General features: G+C 42.7%; 1 protein-coding gene across 1 annotated transcript in view; it reads left to right on the top strand.

The window, feature by feature from the left end:
* LOC149772046 (uncharacterized) overlaps positions 1 to 21,189 on the top strand; it is a 93,454-nt gene that overhangs the window by 9,737 nt on the left and 62,528 nt on the right. The window lies entirely within an intron of this gene.

Here is a 21,189-nt window from a genome sequence, read left to right as displayed (position 1 = left end):
CTAAACACTCCAACCTGTAACTAAGCATACCGTGCCACCCTTAGTGATTTCAACCAAATCATCATCATCATTATCAACAGTACACAGTCTAGAAGTAGGCCTTGGCCGTGGCAAAGGCTTAAGGCAGTTAAAGTTGATTGCCTAAACTCACTCCTACACCAAAAAAAGGCCCTTTTCAGGGCCACCCACGTCTCTCGAAAAGAGATAGACTTTCAATTGCCAATAACTAAAAAACCCATTTTACCCAATAGTACATGTCTATGTATGAGTGTGCGTGAGAGTACGTTCTTATTTTAAAATCAAAACTCAAAGACACTTACCTTATATAATTAATTTATTCTTTTATCAATATTTACAATTCAAATGACAATTCACAATTCTCAACAGAACACTTTAAAAAGTTCATACACTTCTTCTGTCTCATTTTTCACTCTCTCTGTTTTTTTAATTTCTTCACCATCACAGTCTTTTCCTCCTCTTTCTCCTCACTTTCTTCCCTTCTTCTTTTCTTTTCCTGTTTCTTTTTCTTCACCTGTGTGTTTTCTTACTCTTCTTCCTCTTCTTCCTCTGAAGAATCCCTCTCTTCTTCTGACTCTTCTTGTTTCTTTTTTGGGCAATCTGGAGACCAATGTCCTTTTTCTTGACAATAATGACAGGTATCTTGACTTTTGTCTTTTCTATCCCCTTTTTTTCTTTTTTGACGGTCTGTACACTCTGAAGACCAATGCCCTTTCTTCTGACAGATATAGCAAGTATCTTGACTTCTATCTCGCAAGGAAGGAGAGTAGTCCGTCGGCTGGTCTGAAGAGAATTTTCGGATGACCCCTCGCAAAGCTCTGATGAAACGTTCGATCTGTCTAGTCTCTTCCATCGTTGTGCTCGGTTTGAGAGTGAAATGAATAGTGAAAGGACAAGACACATACCCTTTTATATACGCTGGTTTGCTAGGACTATAAATTAGTCCATGGTGTTTAAACTTTAGTCATTTGACGTTTTGCTATCAAGATGAAACGATCCAATTCATTTGAGAAGAAAGAAGAAGAAAGTAAGAGGCAGAAACGTGATCTATCGCCTCGTACCAGGGCTGAAGTCATGACACAAATTCATGCCAGTGATTTTGAAGAGGACATGAGTGAACCAGAATCCAAACCCTCTAAACAAAGTTCACCACCCTTAGTCAACCCTGAAAAGTACTATGACATTCGAGAGACAGAAAAGCGCTCCTCTAGAAAATTTAGAACCACGGCTTACAAATACACGGTGAAGTTTAAAGATTTCAAGTCCGAAGTACCGTTAGAGAAAGCAGAAGGGTTCATCACCGGGATGTGGGATTCTTTACTTACCACACTCAAGCAACAATGTCAACCCAAGAAGACGATCGCTTGAGACATTCCATACAACACGACAGTTTGAAATCCCCTGTCTGGATCGAGTTTAGCAGCTCTGCAGAATTGACTGCTTCCAAAGTCATGGACAAGATTCAACACGTACAACAATCCAATGACCAGTTTGACATCACCGATGGAAAAGCCACACTAGACATGACCCACGTCTCTCCTCCTCAAGGGACTGGACGCAAAAAGATATTATTGGTGGACGAGCTTCGCAGCACCAAAACAAGTCTCGTCCGAATTAACAACCGTCAAGACCAGATGTGTTTAGCCATGGCTATCGTGGTGGGACGAACTTATATCAACAAAAACGACATGGCAGAATGGAAAAGAGCCTGGAAAACTATTCGACAATCGGACCGAGCCAAACAACGAAACGAAGCAGAACTGCTGTTACAGCAAGCCGACTTGTCCAAAGACAAACCCTGTGGCATTCCTGAAATGCAAAAATTGCAAGATGTCCTAGCTCCACGCTACACCTTGAAAGTGCACCCTCAAGAAATACGTGGGCCTCTGTTGTTTCGAGGGAAAGACTTTAAGGATGGAAAATGTATTCACGTCTATCATCACGATGACCATTTCGATACCATTACCAGTATCACCGGATTCCTGGGATAAGGTTATTACTGTGAGAAATGTGACTATGGTTATAATAATCGGGAGCAACACAAACATTGCGGATCGAAATGCTCAGGATGTTTGGCCTCTCCACCCTGTTTGAGCGAAGGACAAGAACCAGTGCATTCTCCTGCTTGTCAGCGCACGTTTGTCAGTCCTACCTGTTACCAACAACATTTGAAGACGCAAGGATCACAGCAGAAATGCGCTTGTCAACTGCCGAGATTGTGCCCTACGTGTGGACAAGGCATACGTACCAATAGTGCCAAGGCACACGTATGTTCAGGAAAGAAAAAATGTCACATTTGTCTCCACATAGTGGACTTTGAACATCAATGTTACATGCAAAATTACCAACCCCAACAACAGGAAGAGGACAGTCACAAGAAGAAGAATAAAGGCAATTTCATCTTTTTCGATTTCGAATGCATGCAAGAGACCGGTATTCACATTCCTAATTTCTGTGTGGCTCATCGAGCGTGCGAAAAGTGCATTCAAGAACCTATTTTCAGTCATTGCCCTCACTGCAGCAAAATTCCTGGAGGGCGTGAAAAAATCTTTCGAGGACCGAACACGCTAGCCGATTTCGCCCGATGGGTCTTAGACCCCATCGACAAGACGTGGAGCCAAGAGGACATCGAACGTTACGGAGATTGTCATCGCCATGCCACGGTGACGGCTTACAATTTCTCCGGATACGATGGACAGTTTCTTTTGAGGTACTATACGTAACATGGCACCGAACGTCCTAAAGTCACTTTGAACGGAGCCAAAATCATTTTTATGCAAGTGGGACAAGTGCAGTTTAAAGATTCGATGAGCTATTTGGCCATGCCTTTGATTTGAATGCCTAAAACGTTTGGAATGACAGAAATGGCTAAAGGGTACTTTCCACACTTTTTCAATACGGAAGCCAATCAACATGCCGTTCTACCCCATTTGCCTGAGGCTCAAGATTACGACCCTGACAACATGCGCACCGAACAACGAGAAGCTTTCTACGCTTGGTACCAGGCTCACGCCTCCGACCCTTTCGACTTTCAGGAAGAAATGCTAAAGTATTGTCGTTCCGATGTGGACATTTTACGGCGTTGCTGTGGAAAATTTCGAGAACTGTTCATGGAACACGGAGGGGTCGATCCTTTGAAAGAAGCTTCCACCATTGCCAAAGCGTGTTCCTTAGTGTACCGCCAACGATTCATGCCTGAAAACACCGTGGCTGTCATCAGTCCTCAAACGACCAACTATGTCAAACGTCAATACTCGGTCAAAGCCCTACGCTGGTTACATTACTTGTGCGACAAGGAAGACAAATGGATTCAGCATGCCCGCAACGGAGGGGGCGAAAAGACCATCGGAACGCATTCGGTCGATGGCTGGGACTTAGAAAACCCCAAGATCGTGTACGAGTTTAACGGTTGCTTATTTCACGGATGTCCCGCCTGCTATCCTGATCGTGACACTAAAAATCAGTTTTTACAACGAACCATGGAAGACTTGTACCAGGACACTTGTCAGCGATGCCTAAAGTTAGAACAGCAAGGATGCCAAATGGTGGAAATGTGGGAACACGAATACGATCACCGTTTGAACACCGATCCCGAGTTTAAACGCCTCGTGGAAAGTTACTAGTTCATGGACCCCCTGAACCCGAGGGATAGTTTGTACGGAGAAAGGACCAATGCCACCTGTTTGCTCTACCAAGCAGACGAAGAGAAAGGAGAAGAAATCAGATGCTTGGAAGTGTGTTCCTGTATCCGTACGTGTGCAAATATTGTCGCTTTCCTGCAGGACACCCACAATTGTTAACGGAACACATCGACCTGAAAAACATTCGACAATATGAAGGCTTGATCAAGTGCAAAGTTTTGCCTCCCACGAACCTATACCATCCTGTCTTACCTCACCATTGCCAAGGCAAACTGATGTTTACCTTGTGCCGTACTTGTGCCGAAACGTGCAACCAAGATCAACCTTGTCAGCACACCCAGGAAGAACGGGCTTTGTCGGGAACCTGGGTCAGCGTAGAATTGTTCAAAGCTCTGGACATGGGATACCAACTGTTAGAAGTGTACGAAATTTGCCACTTTCCCAAGACACAACAATACCACAAGGGTGACCCCACACAGAAAGGCATTTTCGCAGACTACGTGGATGCCTTTTTGAAACTGAAGCAAGAAGCCAGCGGCTATCCTTCCTGGTGTCACACTCCCGAAGACCAAAAGACATTCAAAGAGAAATACTGGGCACAAGAAGGCATCCCTTTAGACCACATCGAGAAAAACGAAGGCAGGCGATCGTTTGCCAAAGTGATGTTAAATTGCTTGTGGGGTAAAATGGCACAACGCCCGTGTTTACCCAAGACGTAGTATTTGACAGAACCTTCCCGCTACTTCCAGATGATTCACGACAAAACCAATTTCATGAAACACGTGGACGTCGTTCGCGAAGATTTTCTTGGTCAATTACGAAGAAGATCTGGACTTTGTACAAGACGACCCCTTTGGAAATGTCATCGTTGCGGCTTACGTGACAGCTCATGCTCGCTTAAAATTGTACGAAGCTTTAGAGCTGTTAGGGGAACGTGTCCTGTACTTTGACACGGACAGTTGCATTTACATCGATGACCCGAGTCAACAGCACCCTGACATCGAAGGAGACCGTTTAGGAGCCTGGACAGACGAACATCCCGATTCTAAGTTTCGCTAGTGGCGGTCCTAAATATTACGGCTACGAATACCGGGACCCACAAGGAGAAGTGCACACCGAGTGTAAAGTGAAAGGATTGACACTGAATTATCGTACCAGTCGAGTGGTGAACTTTGGGGTATTGAAAGAAGCTTTGCAGTCTGGAAAAGATAAAAGTGACCACCTATCAACCCAACAAGATTGTACTTTTACCCACTCACTACATCGTCAGTCGACCCTTGGAAAAAGTCTATCAAATCGTGTACCATAAGCGAGTCCGACTTCCCAATCATTTCACCTTACCGTATGGACACGTCGGTATTGGTCTGTATATAAAAAGGAATCCTAGGCAAGATCGATAGTTCATTGTGACTACGAAGACAAAGCGAACGGGATGAATACTTTCAGAGAAACACAAAACAAGTTCAGACAGGCACACTTCAAGTGTGGGGCTTCTGAAGTAGAATGCGGTTGTGAGCCTTGCGATGGGAACGATGCTGTACGCTGTGACCTTAGCGATGCCGTAAAGCATCATGGGAACTTTGTTTTCACTACCCCTATCATGGAAAGTGATGCTGTGTGTGCCAAACCTGAGGGATGCGAAAGCGATGCCGCTCGTCCTCTTGGACACTTTACTGGGTTTCGTTTTAAAGGTGGATGTTCACCCTCACGTTTACCCCCCTACGGATGTCATCCAGCCCTGAGCAAACTCCTGTCCATGTCACCCAACCCTCATCGAAACGAACCTGTGAAAGACGAATATTCGTTCCCTGTGCGTTTGTAGGAATACTACAACTTTGAAAATCGTCTTCAATCGTTCAAAGGAAAATGGCCTAAGTATCTGGGAGGACCGACCCCTGACGAATCAGCCAGAGCCGGATTGTTCTACTTGGGCGAAGGAGATAAAGTCAGGTGCATAAGTTGCGGTGTGTCACTTCAACACTGGGAACCACAAGATTCGGCCTACGTAGAACATGTTCGATGGTCACCGAATTGTCATTACTTACCCTTAGTGGGACCGAGACATTGAAGTAACTTACCATGACCTGTGTATGGATACTTTACAAGAGAACATTCGTGCTTTGCCTGTGGAGTTGAGAGAAAGGTTTTACCGAGAGCTGGTCAAAATAGAAGTGAAACGTAAAAAACAATTGCATCCGTTACGTCACCAGATGTTTAATCACTGGTATCTGAATGCTATACAAGGACTGATTGAGTTGAAAGTGTTCCATTGGAGAGACATTGATCAACGACCCCCTGGTTTTAAAAAGAATTGGTTTGGTATTGATGATTCTGTCTACTACATTGTAAACCTACTGGATCGAATTCCAGAGGAAGAGTTAACAAATTACCAACATCTTTTACGCAATGTCGACTTAGTGAAAGAGGAAACTTCTGAACGAATTGTAATGTGTAAATTAGTGACTAAACGATTTAGATTCGACAATGAATTAGAACTATGTCTGTGCAAACAGTACATTTATTGTGTCAGAAAGAGAATTTAGTATGACCTATTCATGGATACTTTACAAGAGAACATTCGTGCTTTGCCTGTGGAGTTGAGAGAACGCATTTACCGAGAGTTGGTCAAAATACAAGTGAAACGTAAAGAACAGTTGCATCCGTTACGTCGCCAGATCTTTAACCACTGGTACCTGAATGGTATAAAAGAACTTATTCGTCAGAAATTGTTTCAATGGTCAGACCTTGTTCAATACTTCCAGGCCTTCGTTGATCCACGTGTTCATAATTTTGGTTACTTCGAGATTCACCTAGAGCAACGCATTGAGGAAGACAAGTTAAAGGATTACCAACATATTTTACGTGGAATCTACTTAGCGGAAGAGGAAACTTCTAATCGAACTCTGACGTTTCGGTTACAGTATGCAAGATTTACATTTCCCACTGGAGAACGAAGATCTCTGGCTAGAAAGTACGTGTATTGTTTCCGAAACAAAGAGAGTATAAAAACAGGCTGTCATGCCACAACTTGTATCACATGCAATTGAACAGATTCCGTGGAAGGAACTCAATGACCATATTCAAACCGTGGATCATTACCATCGATTATTACAAGAACTGTATCCATTAAATTTGGGTCGACAAGTGGTGTGTGTCTTAGTGACTTGTTTTCTAGGATTTCATTTACTAGCCGATTCCCTGTGGACTCTTTACGATCAGTACTTACCATCCCAATGGCCTTAAATGGTCACGAAAGACTCCTTTTGCTCAAAACCTTGCGTTTTCATCTGGATACTTCTCGACCACTACGGGAAAAAAAGATTCGTCAACTTTAAGCTACCCAAGACGTGTATGACGATGTGTGTGTAGCTTGTAACTTACACCCCCATTGAACAGATGTCCGTGCCTGAAAGAATGGGATTTTGAGGCTTGGACCCAAGAAGTGGCCCAGTATGCACGAGAGTTGTTCAAGGAAAAAGTCACTTTTTAACCTGTGTTAGTGACGGTGCCAAAAAAAAACCGTCACCCAGGACAGGACTGTCGTGGACATGCCTGAAAGGCCCTTTCGGGAGGACATTTGTGTGACCTTACCCCCTATAGAACTGGTCAGATCTTTACCCAAAACAATGTTGTACAGACATTTGTTTCTATTCCACGTTGATAATTTCGATGTGCCTTTTATCGTTGTACTTAAGCCTTTGCCTTTTATGTATTTTTGTCTTTCGTATTCATGTTTAAAACATTCAATAAACGTGTCCTGAAAAAGTATATAAAATCTTGTCTTCTTTGTTTTCGTGTCACAAGTGACATTCCTTACACTATGGCTACTTCTGCTCCCTCTTCCTCTACTGTCAAAGTCATCGACGAACACTTAGATCGTGCCAGTTGGGAGGCTTTGTACCTTCGCCATCCCTTTAACATGCTTATTGCTGGACCTAGCGGTTCAGGCAAAACCGAATTCGTCAAACGATTGATCGAATATAAACATCATTTGATCGATCGTCCACCTCAGCGTGTCGTGTGGTGTTACAAAGAGTCGCAATCGGCGTACAGTCTCTTGCGAGAAAGTCAAGGCGAATCCATCGTGTTTGTGGATGGCATTCCTAAAGAAGACGATGGCATCGTCTCTGACTCCCGTCAAACCCATTTGGTCATTTTCGACGACATGTTAGGAGAAGACGAAGAAGAAATTAAACTGTGGTTCACGCGCAAAGGGCATCACCGTGATGCCAGTGTCGTTTACATCACCCAAAATTTGTTTCAACAAAGTAAAGCCCATCGTACCATCAGTCTCAATGCGCATTACGTGGTCTTGTTTAAAAGCCATCGAGATTAATCGCAAGTGCAAGTCTTAGCCAACAGTTAGGAACGCCTTGGCTGACTCAGGCTTACGACGATGCCACCCAAACACCACACGCCTATTTACTCGTCGATTTGAAACCTACGACCCCCGATGATTTGCGATTTCGTACCCACTTGTTTCACCACTGGTGCCAAGACGGAGGGCCTGTCCTGTACACGTCTCCGTCCTCGACTTAATTTCACTCCAAAAAAAATCTATTAAAACCTCAGACACTTTTCGTCTGTCTCAAACAGTTTGAACATGACGTCCCTTCAGTCACATCTTCCCGTCAAATTGATTCGTGCCTTGTATGGCATCAGTCGAGAAAAAAATCCACAAATACGAGCTCGTGTCTTAGAAGCTAGTCTCAAAGAAGTCTTACGATGGTTCACGGTGACAGCACATCAATTACTCCAAGGGATCATTCAGATTCCTCATCAAACCAAACGCTTTTTTGATCGAAACAAAGTCGCTTTGACCCAACTGGCCGATCCCCGCATCGACACTCAAACCAAAAAACAAATCATTTTGAAACCTAGAGGGAGCGGTACTGTAGGAGGGGTCATTATTCGCTCTCTCTTAAGATGGGATCCTAATGCTCCCAAAGTTCTTCCCAAGAAAAAAGAAGTCAAACGAAGCTCGAAGAAGAAGAAAAAGAGCCACGGTGGCAAGACCAGGTCCCCAAGGAGAAACGTGTCTCCAAGAACTTCTCCAGTGGCGGGACCCTCCTCTTACCAGACTCCACCCCGCAAAAAGAAAAGCCCCCAGAAAAAGAAACAGAGAAAAAGTCCCCAGGAAAAGAAAAGCCCACAGAAGAAAACTAGTCGCAAAAGAGGCACGTCAACCAGGACGCAACCTTACCCTCGCAAACCACGACCTGTCACGACGGTGACCGTGTCTCCGGTAGCCTCAGGTTCAGTCTCTTCTCCGTTGATGACACCAAGAACTGAAAAGTACTTGGAGACGTTGATCACACCAAGAACGTCTCCGCTGATAACCCCAAGAACTTCCCCAGTGGCAGGACCCTCCAATTTAGCGGCAGTGGCCGCTGCTCACAAAGTACCTTCTCCCAAAATCAAAGTCCAAGAGAGATCGGGCATATTACAAAGTTTACTGGATTTGTCCAAGCAAGAACTGGCTCGATTTAGTCCGTTGCATACCCCTGCACGACGTGTCATGCTGACCTCAAGTTGATACGACGTAAAGACAATCAGTGGCGACGCGTTCCAGTATCAAAAAGGTCTGTGACTAAATAGGGGTATCAGTGTTTTTGGTGCTGAAGACTCAAAGATGTCACCCTCCAGAAAACATCCCTCTTCTAAAACCCAAGGAAAGAAAAGGAAAGGACTGCCTCCTCGTTTAGTCAAACATGGGGACGTGTTATCTGTCCTGTCCAAAGCTTATCCACCCCTACGAAAAAAACTCATTCAATCAGCCTCCAAAGGGGTCATCAATACCGTGTGCGAATGTTGTCTGAACGTGTTGAAAGGCACGATCCTTTTGTCCAAACACCAGAAACAATGCTTAGGCAAACATCGTCACGTTCTTCGCCAAATGGTTCAAAAGAAAATTCCCCTTCGTCAAAAAAAGATGATGTTGGTCCAACGTGGAGGAATTTTACCCCACTTGCTAGGCCCATTGCTGAAATGAGTCTTGGGAACCATGTTGGGAGGACTGGTGGGAGCAAGATAAAAAGGCCCTCTGAAGTCCCAAGATCTCGGAATCGACCCATGACATCCCATTTAAGGACGAAAACTAGCTTTAGTGCCTTACAAACCATGGATGGAATACCATCGTTGGCAAGAACAACGCACCCCACCTTTACCTCCTAATCCCAATTTGAGCGAAATGTCCCAGTTACAACACGAACTGCAGTCCTTGATGGATCGCCAAGATTTGTCCGAAACAGAAAAATCACAAAAGTACGGTCAACTCTTGCAACGACTGCAACTCTTTCACCAGAAAGCTTTAGACGAAACAGCTCTACCCACTCTGAAAGATTTTAAGACCTTGATGAAAAGTCCAGCACCATCACCAGTACCACTACCACCACTACCAGTGACCAAGACAGAAAAAGGAGAAGAAGAGGAAGGGTTTCAAACTCCACCAGAAAAAGTACGCAAGTTAACAACACCACCTACCTCCAGAATTGGATGGATTAAAAGGATGATGACCACCCCTTCTTCATCAGAAGAGAAAAAGAAGGTGAAGACAGAAGTGAAACAAGAAAAAATATCCCCTGTTCAGACATCCTCCTCCTCCTCCTCCTCTCGACACCTATTGCCGGCCGCACACACAAAGCATTACAATCCAAGAAAGTACCCCAAGAGAAAAAGAGTAGCATCTTCCAAGAGTGGGTGCCTTATTAACACACAAACCAACAAATGGAAAAAGTGTTAGCCAGCATTTACTACGATCCCTCCCATCCTGCAGGTTACGCAGGAGTTCAAAAATTGTATCGTGCTGCCAAAAGTCGACTGAAAAGTCTCCGTTTATCTCAAGTGCAACGATGGTCACAAGAACAAGCTACCTACACTTTACACAAACCCATTCGACGCAAGTTTTCCAGAAGTCGCACCCAAGTGGAAGGCATCGATCATCAATGGCAAGCCGATTTAGCCGATGTCTCTCATTTGGCCAGCTACAATCGCGGCTACAAATATTTGTTTTGTGTCATCGACATCTTTTCCAAATTTGCCTGGTCGTACCCTTGACTTTCAAATCGAGCAGCGAGTTAGTACGAGCCCTGCAACGGGTGTTGAAACAAAGTGGTTGTCACCCTCTTCGATGGCAAACGGACAAAGGCACCGAATTTCTGAACCAAGCTTTCCAAAAAGAATTAAAGAAACGTGACATTCATTTTTTTACCACCAAGAATCCTGAAACCAAAGCCAGCATCGTGGAACGTTTTCAACGCACTTTTAAAGAACACATGTGGACATATTTTACGCATCACCACACTCTAAAGTACATCGACATCTTACCACACCTGGTGCAAGCGTACAACCAATCTTACCATCGAATCATTGGACGTGCCCCGCAAGAAGTGACTCCCGAAAACGAAGTGCTGGTGTTTGAGCGCCTGTTTGGTGCGTCCCCGACGAGGGCTGTCCCCAAGAAAAGTGGAGTGTTGGACGTAGGAGATTGGGAACGCATTGGCAAAACCAAACGCACTTTCGACAAAGGTTACTTACCAAACTGGACCACCGAATTGTTTCGCGTCACTGGACGAGTGCATGGTCGTCATCCTGCCGTCTATAAATTGGAAGACATGAATGGAGAAGTGCTCAAAGGAACGTTTTATTTGACCGAGTTACAACGTGTCACCAAAAAGAAGACGACGTGTACGACATCGAAAGCATTCTCGAACGCAGAACCCGTAAAGTGGGCAAGCGACGTGTCAAAGAAGTCAAAGTACGTTGGAAAGGATATCCGCCCAGTTTTGATTCTTGGATCGATGCTTCGCAAGTCATCGACTATAAAAGGAAGTGACCATCATGCCCTTTCACACAGACGCTGCTACTTCGACCACTCCTTCACCCAGTTCTTCTCTGCAAGATGTACAGAAACAACCCTTGTGGGTGTGATGTGGAGAACGTGTGCCTAAAACGCAAATCATCTTTTTCTGCCAAATCTTCGTGGTGTATTGTGTCATCGGGGCAGCCATTGCCAATTTGAGTTTGCAACAAGAAGACAAACAATTGTGGACCATTTTATTGAACAGTTGCATCGGTTACCTGCTTCCTAATCCCTCCCTAAAATTCACCTCGAACGGGAACAACGGGAACCTTGTGTCCAGTACCAGTGCCAGTCACCATTCCAATAACAAAAATAACCCCATTTTGGGCGGAGACACACCTCTGACCTCCAGTAACCCCTCGGACAGCCACAGAACTCTGGAATTATGAGCAATAACAACCAATTTTACTTAACCTTATCCAGTGACAGTTCCATGGAGGTGTTTCCTAAGAACACGTTGTGCTGTTACACGGCCAAATTACCTCAGGCCATCCCATTAGATCACGAAGCCCACTGGGAAGTGGCTTTAGTGGAAATCATTCACCCGACCCAAGTCCTCAATGTCCTTCCTAATGAAAATTTTTTTACGGTGGAGGTTCATGGCGAGCCAATGCAAAAGTACTTGAATACCCATGTCAAATATGATCACAAAACCTATGATGACAAAACTCAAAAGTGGTCCTACCACTTGTTCATTCCCCCAGGCTATTATTTTAGTGGTCAACATTTGGTCAGCACCATTACCTCCAGATTTAATGCCATGTTTCTGAAAGCTTTGGAAATTGTCAAAACAAGTGTCACCATGGAGTACCACAAAGCAGCTCGTCGCTTCCTGATGAAATTTGACTGGGGTAAAATCGTGTCCATTTTATTTTGTCCTGAATTGTTTGACATGTTGGGCGGAGACATAGACATGATAATGGCCATGATCAAGAAAAACGAATTACCCATCATTTACGACAACGAGTGTTTTAGCAAGTTATTTCGTTCCCCGGTAGAACTGAACCAAGGACTGAATTTGATGTTTGTGTACTCCGATGTGGTGGAGTACAACGTGGTGGGACACACCTCCGTACCGTTACTGCGTGTCATTCCTTTCAAAGTGAATTCTGCCACGAACGCTGACGAGGAAGGTGGAAACGCTTATCACGTCCACCGCGAATTTGTACATCCTCACTATTTGCCCGTCAGCAAGTCTTATTTGGACACGGTCAACATTGCTATAAAAGGAGATCTGGGACAAAATATTCCATTCACCAAAGGGAAAGTCACGGTGAAATTCCATTTTCGAAAACGGTTCTCTCGCGACTCGTAAGTCATGTATCCAGTGTACCGAGGGGTTGCTAACAGCGAGGACACGGTTTAGGAGATATGTTAAAATCGGGTTTTCTTTCGGTGGCTCCAGTGTTGAAACCGATGGTGACACGCGGATTGCACGCTTTGAAAGATGCGGCACTGACACAAGACAAGGAATTTCTCCAAAATGTCATCATCGACAAACAAAACCCCAAAGAAGCTTTCTTGAGGGCAGGCAAAAATGTCTTGCTGCATACGGGTAAAGACCCTTTGGGTGCACGAGAAAAACCTATAAATGCCCTGCACGCTACCGAGTCAGGCATTCAGCAAGGACAAGGCAGAAAGAGACGACGAAGAAAACACCCTTTCACCAGATTCACACTTCTAAAGCTAGAAAGACAAAGAAAAGAAGAACCGTTCGAGATTTAGACGTTTTCGATTATTAAAATATTGAGACACAGAGAAAAAATGATGCACCGAGAGTCTTGAGCTTGTTCCAAGTCGGAACTGGATCTGTTTGCCATGCCACCCACCATGATGACGATGCAAGAACCCCAGTGGGTGGAATTTCATCCCGTCTCCTCTTTGACGGATTCTGCTCCCATCGAGATTGACATCAAAGGTCAGCCCGAAGATTACATCGATCTGAATAGCAGTTACCTGTATTTGAAAGTCAAAGTGATCAAAAAGGACAACACCAATCCTGGAGCCAATGATAGGGTAGCGCCCGTCAACAATTTCATGCATTCCTTGTTCAGCTCAGTGGACTTGTACTTGAATAACAAACTGGTCAGCAGCAGCATGGATACTTACCCGTATCGTGCCTACCTGGAAAATCTCTTGACGTACGGAACAGAAGCCAAGAATACTCATCTGGATGCTTGCGTGATATGGAAACTTGACACAGCGGGTGATAACACGTTTAACGATACAGCCCTCACAGCAGATGACGATCCTCACAATGTGGGGTTTAACACACGTAGAAATAAAATTCAACAAGGACGCAGTTTAGAACTGATGGATCGTTTGCATTTGGACATGTGGTTACAAGAAAAATATTTACTGAACGGAGTGGATATTCGCCTGAGACTGAATCGTACCAGTATCGCTTTCCATTTGTTGGCCCATGCTAACGAGTACAAAACCATTATTCAAGAAGCCAGACTCTACGTGTGACGCGTGGAAGTGTTACCCAAAGTGGGAAACGACATCAGTCAAACGTTGAGCAGAACGACCGCCAAGTATCCCATACGACGCGTGGAAGTAAAAACGTTCACCATTCCTGCTGCACAGCGATCCATGATCGAAGATCATCTGTTCCAAGGTCTGTTACCCAAGCGTTTGATCCTTGGTATCGTCAAGAATTCAGCCTTCAACGGAGTCCACAGAGAAAATCCTTTCCTGTTTCATCATTACAACGTAGCCAAGATCGAAGTCAGTCGCGATGGCAAGACACTGTGTACCCGACCGTTTGAGCCTAAGTTTGGTGACAGGAATTACTTGAGGTCGTACTTGTCCCTGTACGAAGCCACCGGACAGTTAGGAACCAACACCAGTCACGGCATATCGTACGAGGATTATACACGAGGCTACGGTTTGTGGGCGTTTGATTTCACTCCAGACCAAGGCAGCGACGAGGGACATTTCCGTTCTATAAATTCCGGCCAGATTCGTGTGGAACTTCAGTTTACTAATCCTCTACCTGACACAGTGAACGTCCTCCTGTATGCAGAATTTGACAATACCATAGAAATCAACAGTTTAAGAGAAGTCATTCTGGATTATTAGAAGCCATGGAGGACTGTTATCCCTCTTTACCTAGCGGAGAAACTTTGGACATGAAATGTGAGGAGATCGTGGAAGAAGAATCCCAAGACAAAGACGAAGTTATCATGATAAAGTCAAGATGGCCAGAACAAGAAGCCCATTTAGTCTCCTGTTTTGCCAAATGCTTGGTCGAAACAATTACGGAACTGATCAAGAAAGATTGCTATGGATGTCAAAACGACCATCCTAGTCAAATTCAACACGATAAATGCCTGATGCTGAGTCAAGAAGAAAATTTGGACGAGTATCTGGAGGAAGCTTGGAGTCTCATCTCGGACGAAGTCGTGTTGCACCAGTGGTATAAAGACTTGCGTGAACATTCTTGTCCACCATTAACCACTCAAGAGATCCATCGTATCGAAGCTCTCCCGAATCAGAGTGGGGAGACGAAGCGAAGAAACGGTTATTTGTCAGACATTTTCAAGTAAAAAGTCAGGATCGAATTGATGACTTATTATTACCTGTGAAGAAAAAAAAGACAAAACAAAAACATGGATACCTGGGAACTTTATTACCTTTTAAACCACAGTTCTTACACTGCTTCTTGGAATCCTGTCGTCTGTGCTAAAGATGAACTCCCTCATCGCAAACCTCAAGACCATCAAGCTTATGTGATCAACACGGACGACAGTCATCTCCCAGGAACCCACTGGGTAGCCGTTTACTTTCCTCAAGAAGGATGTGTGGAATATTTCGATTCGTATGGATTGCCTCCTTTGGAAGACGATATCATTGTCTTTGTGAGAAGAAATGCTCAGACCACCCGATTCAATAATGTGAAAGTACAAGGCAAAATTCCTTGGTGTGTGGACAATATTGCATGTATTTTTTGCATCATCGCAGCCTGGGTTATTCCTTAGAACATTTAGTAACTCACTTTGATCCTCGTTCTTCTTCTAGAAACGATGTGAAAGTAGATCGATGGTTTTGTGACCAGTATGCTTATCTTTTGTCTCAAGCTAGGAAACGTAGTGCCCATCAATGGCCTAATGACTTCCAACAGTGGAAATCACAATTTCATTGACAACGTTGTCAGCCCTGTCCAAAATAATGTTTGAGTGGAAAAAAAAATGATTGGTATCTGAAAAAAATGTTTGATGTTATATTGTTGGATTATTGTTAAAAATGTTAGAGTTATTTGTTAGTGTTAAGTGATTTTGAATAAAAAATGTTGTGTTTTGAAAAAAATGCCTTTGTGATTCTTTGGCTATAAGAATCTTGATTCATGCGCTTTGACTTCTCTCTATCTCTCTCATGACACTCATTGAACGTTTCGGCTCGAAAACCGTGTAGGGATGTTTTCCTTCACGTCCGCGCTTTGACTTTAAAACAGGGGGTAGTTTCCAGTCTAACCATCCATTGTCGACTCATCCTCCTACGAAGATGTGCTCCAAACTAGCTAAGCTAAACGAAGCCTACGTGAATTTGCATAGGGTCAGACACAGTCTGATACCGAAGCCAGAAGAGATAGAGAATGTGAGAATGTTAAAAGTCACTGAAGACCTGATAGAAGAGCTCTTGAGAGAAGAAATGAACAGGGAGAAAGAAGAATGGACAGAAAAGTACAGACTTCAGAAACAGCAGAGAGAGCAGCAACAGCAACAACAACAGCAGCAGCAACCTGAACCTGACAGAAACTTTGTCGATTGTCGTATCGATGCCAAAGAGTTCTTCTTCCCTTTCAGAAGAAGCAGACCTATCGTCAGAAAGTCTATCGTTAGAGGACGTCACATTCTTAGAAACTAATAGATCGCCCTAGCTTCAACTTCACGCAAGCAAAGAAAAAAAAAACGAAAAAAATATCAGCCCTTATCAGGGTTACCCAAATCTCTGGAAAAGAAATAACAATCGATTTGCCAATGTGTGTATGTAGAGTAGTGTGAATATAAACACTGACTCTTTTCTGGTGTGATTGTATGTGTTTGTGTTTGTAAGCATTCACGTACGTTTGTGTGGATAGTAGATAACGTTTTTTGATGTTTGACGTGTGGGAATATTAGATTTGGGGTTTGTTTATTGCTGCTCCGCGTATGTGGATAGTATAATATTTTTAATGAAAATTTTTAAAATAGTAATGGGTAGTAAAAAAATTAAGTGATTGTTTCTTTTAGGTCCGCGCGTTGTTTGGTCATGATCTAGGTAATATAAATTTTGTTTTATGGGATGTTTTCCTTCACGTCCGCGCTTTTAGTATAAATTGAAAATCGCTCGTCAGTCTAGCTACCCTTGTCGATTGATCAAGAGAATGAACACCAGACTAGCAAAACTGCTTGAACTGCATGTACACCTGGAATATGCCAGGTGTATAGTGAATGAGCTGGCTGCAGAGGCCATCGTAGAAGAGGCAAGGATAAAGAAAGAAGAGGAGGAGAGAAGACAGAGGGAAGAGGAGGAAAAGAAAATAGGAGAGAGGATGTAGTATAAAATTCCAGAGACAGAGGATTGGGGTGCTGAAGCCAATCATCCCGCCTCTGCACTCCCAAGAAAAAAAGTAAAAGGAGACTGAGAAAGAAGATGTGTGTGCGGTGCCAGGCCTGGAAGGTGCCATCATTAACCAGGTGTCACTGGAGTTCAAAAACAAACAGCCCTTTTCAGGGCTACCCAATACTTTAGAAAAGAAATAGTAATCGATTTGCCAATGTATGTAGAGTAGTGTGAATATAAACACTGACTCTTTTTTAAAATTGTGTGTGTGTGTGTGTGTGTGTGTGTGTGTGTGTGTAAGCGCTCACGTACGTTTGTGTGGATAGTAGATTATTGGGTTATGTAAGAGCGTAAGTTGGTTTGTGTGGATAGTAGATTAGGGTTTCATTTTAATGCTTTGCGTGTGTGGATAGTAGATTTAGGGTTTGTTTATTGCTGCTTCACGTATGTGGATAGTAGATAATATGAAATGAGAAAAGTAGGGGATGTTTTCCTTCACGTCCGCGCGTTTTAAGTAATGATCTAGGAAATATAAATTTTATGTCTTAGGGGATGTTTTCCTTCACGTCCGCGCTTTAACTATAAGAACACACAAGGTTTGATGTTCGAACCATTCTACGGAATAAAGACAAGGAAGATGGTAGCTGTAACATAATTGTTTAACCAGTTGAAGGACATTTGGTATTGGATGGTGGATGGAGCTTATGTAGTGGAAAGAATTGAACGAGAATGGAAGTATGAAGTTACCCGGGATTTTGTCAGAAGGCAAGTGACCAACCTGAAATTAGCTATGGATCTGGTGAAAGAGATGATAGAAGAAGAAGTAAAAAGACTAAGAGGCTTTATAGATCCAGAGTATGTAAAGATTGGTCTATTAAAGGAAGCCATGGATAATGTAATAGAAGTAAGGTGCTTTTTGGAAGACGTAATGGAATGGACAGAGTGGTCCTTTGTCAAAAACGGCCTGGACCAGCTTAAGAAATCGGAAGAACTTATAAGAAAAGTGATGGAGGAAGAAGTAAAGAAGATCAAAGACAAGTGGAATAAAGAACGAAAGGATAAGGAAAACTTAAAGAAAAAAGAGGCCTTTGACAAACTCAACAACAATTGGATCATAATACAGGAGAAATTCCGAGCAATAGGTCATCCAGACTGGATGCCAGAGAAGGAGAAGAAGAAGAAAGGAATACTGGCAAAAGTGAGAACTTGGTGGAAGAAGTGGAGGAAATAAAAGAAGAAGAAGAAGATGATGAAACCAAAGGCCCTTTTCAGCGCCACTCATAGGTCCGAAAAGATCTTGACTTTCAATTGCCTAGCCCATTTTTTTTATTTTTAAAGAAAATAGAGACCCCATCCCTGTTTCAATTTTTTGCCTGTTCCCTTTCCATAGACCCATCAGGTCGGGACCGTATTAAAATAGGGTCCCAACCCTGTTCCATTTTGCCTTGTCGCTCAATCTATTCCCATGCTAAATTCCCCTTGAGGCTAGAGTGACCCAAGACTTTTCCATGTTAAATTCCCCTTGAGGCTAGAGTGTCCCATGATTTTTCCCCATGTCAAATTTCCATTGAGGCTAGAGTGTCCCAGGGGGTTCTGTAATGCTAATTCCCATTGAGGCTAGGGTATCCCCATTCACTACTGATATGACAGAATCAACTCTAATTGTTTTTTCGTAGCATGGTTGGACCAAGAATTCACTTGGGACTGATTCAAATGTTAGAAATCACAGTTCCGCGTCCACTCTACCGTCTCAGTCACTCTGTGTTTTGCCTTCCTCGGGCATATTGATTTCTTGAAGAATAAGGTCATTTTAACTGTTCGATACTTCTAACCTCTAAAATGGTGATTTCTAATATTAGACAAGGCTTTATGAAATAAATATGTTCATATTCCCGAACGAGGCAAAATATATAAGGTCCTAACTCCAATATGACTTCCTTCAAGCTGGAAACTTGCTCAGTTTCAATTTTTGTTTTATGATAATTCTGTTCTATTCGCTTATTGTTCAAAGACATAATCATCATCGCGTAATGTATTCATTCGTTTGAGATGTTCCAGTCAACGTTAGGGCCTTTAATTTATCTTGCACAATATCAAAGAGGAACCTTTAGTTTCGTTCGTATATTATTGATCACGTTTACGTCATTTCTGCTCCGAGGTAATTCCAAGTTGATTAATTAATCAATTTACGGAGATTATATCTTCGAAAAATCCTATAACATTTGTTTGTCTCTTTGACAAATATGTTTGATGCATTCAATGGAAACAACGATTTAACTTTTTCTGTAACGTTGAGCACCACATTAATCTGATAGAATGATGCTACAATTAGTTGTCCTCGTAAATTCTTTCAAATTATAATATGTCTCAATCTGCAAATTTTTCGATATGTATATATACAGCGGTAATTGTTTAACATAAAACTATATTTACATTTGTTCTGCCACAGTTATTATACAATATTTTCTGCCAATATAGCATATTCTCAGATCAACTTCATCTCAAGAAAAAAATATTTGCACTGGTAGTGGCGAACAATATTCCTATTTCTGCAGTCACACATTAGTTGTACATAACATAAAACAATTTTATACGTCCGACAGAACAAAATATGTGTGTAGTATAATAATTGTCATTTTTCTACGCGAGCTTTGATGCAGCTTATAATTGTAATGATGAATATCAAGAACGTATATAAATAGGAGAGACATCGTGTATGTTTTGTCTGTTGCATTTTAACTAGTTCACAGTAGTTTATCCTCTATGATATCCTCTTTCCTTTCAATGACGCCTGTTGGCAACATTCTCAGATTAAAAGCATCAGGTTAATCTGCTACTATTACACTGGTCTACATCCCAAATGCTTCGGAAATAAATATAGTCAAACGTTACTAATTCTGGGACGATGAGAACGAAATTGGTACTTAAAATTGTTGATTGTCTCTAGTTTTACAGATATGATACTGGGTCAGTATATATAACGCCTGACTTGGGAATGGCGGAGAAAAAGTGAATTATAAAGGAAGGGATCTCAGTTTAAAGCAGAAATTACTCAAATACATCTTTGACTGGATCTATGAATAAATCTTTGACTGGTTTTGGACAGTACTTGCTTTTTATGCCAAAATAAAAAAGAATGATGCAAAATGAAGTTGGTATTGCGTCATACATGATATGAATTACATCATGTTATTCCTAAAATTCATGGATGATGTAATTATGACAAAGCTTACATCACTTTGCTGAACAAATTGCCCTATATCAGTTCCAGAAATCATACAGGGTAGCGCTCTTTTATTCGTCCGTGTTTGATTTTGCAAAGAGGCACATTTCTATTTACCCATAGTGAGATGTGATTCCTCGTTCTTGTGTGAACAATGCAGATAACTTCTGTTATGTTTGTACTGAAGTGACGTTTGTATCACAAAATCTCAGCATGACTAGTATGGTTAAGAAAGCCTATCACCTTTGCTTAGGCTGCAAATTCGGAGACCAGGACAAGAGGTGGGCCCCCTACATATACTGCAATACTTGTGTAACAACCCTTTTCCAGTGGTTGAACAGATAAAGGCAATCTATGCCTTCTGCAGTGCCAATGATTTGGAAAGAGCCAATAGATCAAATTAGCAATTGCTACTTCTGCATGGTGGGAAATTGGTTAATGTGTATCAAAGAAGAAAATGTTGACTATACATTATCCAAACATTTTATCAGCTATACGCCCAGTACCCCAAGGAGAAGGAGTGCCGTTTCCTGATGCACCAGAATCATTCTCACTTGAGTCATACGGGGAAGAGGAAGACGATGAAACCTTTGGTCCAGAACCATCAATGTGACAAGACCCATATATTATTCCATCCTCCTCTTCTGAACTGTTCAAGAGTAAGGCAGAGTTCTGGGGCTCCAGAGAAAAACAGTGGAATCTCCTCGCAAGTGATATTAGGTTTTCCATGTTCCGTGACCGTCAAAAGGATCCTATCCCATTCTTCTTCAAAATAATATGATATTGTAGCATGTAACAACATCGATGGTGTAATTGCAGCCCTCAACATCGTTCATGATTCAGATGGGTGGAAACTGTTCAGTGATTCATCAAAGACAAGTCTTAAATCTGTTTTGCTT

Source organism: Sinohyriopsis cumingii, unplaced genomic scaffold (genome assembly GCF_028554795.1).
Source record: "Sinohyriopsis cumingii isolate HCF-2022 unplaced genomic scaffold, ASM2855479v2 utg001522l, whole genome shotgun sequence".
Taxonomy (NCBI): Eukaryota; Metazoa; Mollusca; class Bivalvia; order Unionida; family Unionidae; genus Sinohyriopsis; species Sinohyriopsis cumingii.
Note: the sequence above shows the minus strand (reverse complement) of the source record. Positions and strands in the feature narration are given on the sequence as shown.